Here is a 6,519-nt window from a genome sequence, read left to right as displayed (position 1 = left end):
TTGGGAAGGGATGCAATCCTAGGTTTAGGACTGAAATTAGAATGCACTGAACAAGGAATTGATTTGATGGGAATGTATCCACTTGAAATACCAGGAAAGGAAGGGGTTAATGTATATTGGTTGGGAGATATAGAGGAACAAGTTAAAAAACAGATATGGGAAGTTTGGGGAAAGCTTATAAACACTTGGGTTCCACAAGCCAAATGGCCAAGAACAGAATTACACAGTACAATGATATTTGATGAAGGGCAGGAACCTGAGATACAGGAGAAATGGGAAAGGGAGGCAGGACGAGAACAGGAAATAAAGTCAGGAAGTATTTTAATCGGACTAGAGGGAGTAGCCCTCACAATTGTTAGGAATGAATGGGTTAACAAATGGTTCTCTGTATCTGGGGCGGAGCCACATGTCACATTGAAAGTGAATCCGGGATACAGATCAAAAGACCTAGGACCAATGGTGTTGAGAGCACAAGATTTAGAATTTGTCCAGACAGACAATGTAGATATTTGGACGTCCAGCAATGGACAAATGACGAAAATAATTTTGGATGTTAAAATGCTTGGGAAACCGAAGCAGATAACAATAGGAGTGCAAATCGAGAAACAGGAACTGGAGTGGAGAGAGAGGTTAGAGCAGGATTTGAACTCCCTCCCGCAGGAGTTGTGGTCCAGACAGGACACGGATGTAGGGAGGGTCAAAAACGCTAATCCAGTTGAAGTCAGATTAAAGACAGGATGCCAGGGGCCGTATAGGCCGCAGTACCCAATCAAGACAGAAGCAATTGAAGGAATTAGAGGGACGATTAAGGGATTGATAGAAGCAGGGGTATTAAAAGAAACCCGGAGCAGGTGTAATACACCGCTACTACCAGTGAAAAAGGCGGACGGAGAAAAACGGAGATTGGTGCATGATCTAAGGGCAATTAATGAGGTAGTGGAAGATATGCCAGCAGAGGTTCCAAACCCTTATACCTTGATGACAAATATACCACCTGAAAGTAGATGGTTTACTGTAATAGACCTATGTTCGGCATTTTTTAGTGTGCCACTAGCTCAAGAAAGTCAGTATCTCTTTGCATTTACGTACGAGGGGAAACAATACACATACAATAGGATGCCCCAAGGATTTAAACATTCCCCACATGTATTCAATCAGGTGTTGAGAGCAGATTTAGAAGGAATACAGTTGGAAGGAACACTGATACAATATGTGGATGATTTATTATTATGCACAGGAACACAAGAACAGTGCAGGAAGGATAGTTTAAAACTATTGAAAAGGTTAGCAGAAGGGGGTCATAAAGTTTCCAGGAAAAAGCTGCAGCTGTGCCAGAAAAAGGTAGAATACTTGGGAAGAGAAATATCAGCAGGACAGAAGGAGATAGCTTCACAGCAAATAGAAGCAGTACTAAAAGTTCCGAAACCACGGACGGTGGGACAAATGATGACATTTTTGGGAATGACAGGATTCAGTTCAGAATGGGTGGAAAGCTATGCCGAAAAAAGGCAGGCACTACGAAAGATAATGGAGGAGGCAGGGTGTGACGAATTAAAAGCCAAACTAAAATGGGATAAAGATGCTTCAGACGCATTTGAAAACGTGAAAAGAGAAATGGCACAGGCACCAGCCTTGGCATTACCGACCTATGACAAGCCCTTTGACTTATTTGTGAGTAACAGAGAAGCCGGATTTGCTACAGCAATGTTAATGCAGGAAAATTGCAAGGGTAGACGAAGGCAGGCTGTAGCATATTACAGTACCAAGCTAGACGACGTAGCGATGGGATACCCTCCGTGCTATCAAGGCCTGGCAGCAGCTTGGTGGGCGTACGAAAAGGCAGCCACGGTCACAATGGGATATCCGATAAACATACATGTATACCATAAGGTAGCTGAATTGATTGAGCAAGGAAAATTTGTGCTGACACCTGCTAGGATCCATCATTATCGAATGCTAACTACATTTCCAGATATCACGATTATAAAGTGCAACAGAGTAAATCCAGCTGATTACATGCCATTACCTCATGAAGGAGAAGAACATGAATGCTTAAGAGAAGCAAAAACATTAATGAAACTGAGAAAAGATTTAAGAGCAGAGGGACTAGTGACAGAAGGGAAAAGGATACTGTATGTAGATGGCTCATGTTACAGGGATCACTTAGGAAACCACGCAGGCTATGCCATAGTTGAACAGAAAGGGGAAACACTTGAAGTCATAGAAGCAGAGAAATGTGAACAGCCCTGTTCAGCCCAACTGGCAGAGCTTAAAGCATTGACCAGAGCATGTGAGTTAGCAAACGGGGAAGCAGTGGAAATTTATACTGATTCGGCCTATGCCCACGGGGTCTGCCATCTGTTCGGGGCAATATGGAAGCAAAGGGGATTTATGAAAAGCGGAGGAGGACCAATACAACACGAAGGTCAAATCAGGGCTTTAATAAGGGCCATGATGGGTCCAAGGGAATTAGCCATAATTAAGTGTCAGGCGCATAAAAAGGGAGCAGACAGCATCACACAGGGAAACACCAAAGCCGACAAGGCAGCTAAAGAAGCGTCAGGATGCATTGAGGCTACGATAGCCCCAGTAGAAATAGCAAGGCCGCACCCAGGGCCAGGTACGGGGAATATCGAACCTCACATCACATTAGAGGATGTAGCACAGTTACAGGAGGAAACCTCTGTAGCTGAAAAGGCAATGTGGAAAGATAGAGGAGCACTACAGGGACAACAGGACAGGATATGGAGAAATGGGGAGGGATTAGTCATAGCACCCACATCATTACTAACCGTACTAATTAGCGAAGCGCATGGAGTGGACCACTGTGCAAGAGGAGAAGTGGCTAGAAAGATCAAGAAGGAAGGATTCTGGTCACCATACCTGCAAAACTCGATTGACTACATACTAAGTCAGTGTGAGGTGTGTGCTCAGAATAACATCAGGAAGGGCATTACTGCCCCAATAGGGCATATACCCATTCCTGAAGGACCATTTAAACATCTATGCATGGACTATGTGGATATGGGAAAGGTGGTAAGAGGGAAAAGATACATGTTAGTGATTATTGATAGATTCAGCAGATGGATAGAAGCAACGCCATCCAAAGATCAAGGATCTGGAACGGTGATTAACTTCCTGTCAAAAGAAATTATCCCAAGATTTGGCATACCCACGCAATTAAGTTCAGACAATGGATCTGCTTTTATAGGAAGGGCACTGAGAGAGACACTCTCGGCACTCCGAATAAAGCAGAAGTTTGGATGTGTATATCATCCTCAATCCCAAGGAATGGTGGAGAGAGCAAACGGGACCCTTAAGGCTAAAATAAGCAAAATTTGCAGTGAAACAGGGAAAAACTGGATAGATGCTCTGCCATTGGCTCTAATGCAATACAGGAGTCAGGAAAACAGAATCACACATTTGAGCCCTCATGAAATGATGACAGGAAGAGTAATGCCGGTACCTAAGATCAGGGGATCAGGAGGTCCTACGCTAGAATGTTTAGATCAAAGCACAAAAGAATATATACAACAATTAACTGTTATACATAGAACTATATTTGAACAGGAAAAAGCCAAGGAGGAGGAGAATCCGGTAACAGAACATCAGATCAAGCCTGGAGATCGAGTATACATCAGAAAGTTCCGGAGACGTTGGAACGAACCGAGACGAGAAGGACCGTTTGAAGTCACCAAAGTGTCTCCCACGGCGTTGCAAGTAGAAGGCAGTACACTGTGGTATCACTTGAACCATTGTACCAGAACGGTACCAGGGGTGGGGGAGAGAAGGGAAATTGAAGAAGTACACAGAGTGGACAGAAGTGATAGCGAGGAAGAAATAGAAATACACGGGGAGAATCGTGGGGAGGAGGAACAGAGCCAAGGAAGAACAAAAAGAATAGAGGATGATGAAAGTAGTTCTGTACATGAGCTGGCTGATGATACAAATGCCCAGCCTGAGCCTATTAGTCAAGGTGCCGAGGGAGGTGAGGACAGGGAAGGGGCCCCATTCCCCACCTGGGACTTGGAAACTATTTCCCTTAGGGACTTCCGTGACCCATAGAAAAGGAGAATGGGATACAGAAGACATAAGGGTGCAGAATCAGGAAGATAGAGTATTAAGACGAACAAAACGTGAACGATTAGTGAGCACAAATACTATTTGGGGAAAAGCGCAGAAAAACAAATGGTGGAAATGGGCTGAGTATACAGGTCAGAGAAACAGTGATGGGAAAGAGTGTGTAGTATGTGCATCAGAGAAACCTAACACCCAAGTAACTGATATACCATGGGGATCAGGAGACTGTGGAACCAGGAAACAAAGCTGGAGAAAGGAAAATTGCCGTCCATATACCACATATATGCGGTATCATATGATAGGGAATCGGAACTACTCGTATGAGAAGATAAACTGTTCCGGATCCGCATGTGATAACCTTTGTAAAGGTGAGCCGCCGTTGTGTCAATACCACTGCATCCTGTTTGCTGGGGTAAAAAAGGGCATCTACAACTTGACCCACAGATGTCCAAAGTGGCTAAAAACGGCAGTGGACGCGGTCCCAAAGGAATGGAGTGCAGAGCCCAACTTACAAATCCAAGATTGCTATTGGAGGGAAAGTAGCACAGGAAGTAGTGTGGGAAATTACACAGGAGAGTGTGAAAGGATTTGGAATATAACCGATGCTCTTAATCTGATCATCTCAGGAGGGGGATGGGCACCCCCTCCTTATGCGTTAGACTATCAAGAAAATCAACTGGCCGATCTCTGGTGGCTTTGTGGCCCGGAGAAAGGGCTATTGGCAAAATTACCACAGAATTGGAAGGGACTATGTGCCCGAGTTATGCTTGCCCAGAGCATTGTGATACTACCGGTGGAAAGAGAAATTAAATCACAAAAAGTTAAGAGGGCATATACCCCTGACCCTACGATAAAATTGGACGCAATCGGACAGCCCCGCGGCATCCCGAATGAGTTCAAAGCTAGGAACGAAATAGCTGCAGGGTTTGAATCCCTCTTTGTTTGGATCACACCCAGCAAGAATACTGAGTGGATCAATTACATCTATTATAATCAGCAGAGGTTTAATAATTATACGAATGATGCCCTGGAGGCCTTAGGAGAGCAGTTGGATGCGACCAGCAAAATGGCGTGGCAAAACCGTTAGATTGGCTCCTGGCAGAGACAGGAGGGGTGTGTGTTATGTTTGGGGATCAGTGCTGCACATTTATCCCTAGTAACACTAATCCAGAGGGGTCATTTACACAAGCCATGAATAAGTTAAAAAATCTTAAGAAAGAAGTGAAAGAAAATGCTGGGTTTGGGCATGAGGTATGGAGTTGGCTGGACAGAATATTAGGAAGATGGGGGGCGTGGTTTGCCAAAGCTGGAGCTGTAGCAATCGCAACAATAATCATTCTGGGATTGATATTTTGTTGTTTTTTACCCGCCCTGAGATCCTTCCTTACCAGAATGGCAGCGCGGCAGATGGTGACGCGGGTGCGAAGCAGCTCACGCTCGAGAGAAAAAACAGAGGAATGGGAAAATCTTGAGCCGCCCCCGCTGAGTGGATTCACAATGACCTTGGTCGAAGTTGAAACTCGTCACTCTGTAAAATAACTACAATAGTGGAAGATCGCCTTGTGACAACAATAGCACCTTGCTGAAGTCCGCGGGAAACCAGGAGAATTTAGTCTGTACACAGGAATCAGTCTTTTTCCCTTCCCTAGACAAGAGTGGGAAGGTTTTTGGCTGATGACTGTCAGGGGCAGGCAATCTGGAGGAGCAACCCAAAAATCAGAACCGGGATAGACAAATTATGATAAAGTTAGAATAGGGACACTGATCCCTGACCAAAATAGTCGGCTCCTCCACATCGCCTGGGAAAAGTGATTAAAATAAAATACAAATGGGATTGAGCAAGGGGATTATTTGAGCTTGATAATTGGGATGAGGCTAGGGAAGCCTCAAAGGGGGGATTGTAAGGGAAATTGTATTAGATATTGTATGAGCTAGGTATGAAATTCAGATTCACAGGTTTTAGTAAAATGATATAGCAGATTTAGGTGAGTAGTGAGATGGGTATATAACCTAAAGTAACCTCGTGTGACCCGACCTAATATAATCAAGTGGAGTCGATATGATCAAAGTGGAGGAACTAGAGGAACTAGAGAAGTAATATAGCAATCACTAATTAAGGAAAGCAAACAATAGTCACTTAAGAAAACAAGGAAGACTGCTCGGTGGTTCAACTGAATAGTGGACCATAAATCAGCAGAGAGAATGTCTTTTCTTCTAAACACATTAGTGGACCATAAATCAGCAGAGAGGATGTCTTTTCTTCTAAACACATTCGGCCTTAGCCTGCAAAACCACGATTATTGGACAAACAGAAAAGTTCAGATAAGAGCAAGAGTTATAACCACCATGGTTTAAGAGACAAAGAGATATAACAGGGAATGACCAATTGCAAAGAAAACAGATAAAGGGTCAACTAAAACTAATGGTGGCCAAAGAAAG

The sequence above is a fragment of the Mustelus asterias genome, unplaced genomic scaffold, assembly GCF_964213995.1.
Source record: "Mustelus asterias unplaced genomic scaffold, sMusAst1.hap1.1 HAP1_SCAFFOLD_542, whole genome shotgun sequence".
In the NCBI taxonomy this organism is placed as follows: Eukaryota; Metazoa; Chordata; class Chondrichthyes; order Carcharhiniformes; family Triakidae; genus Mustelus; species Mustelus asterias.
This window is presented reverse-complemented; position numbering follows the sequence as displayed.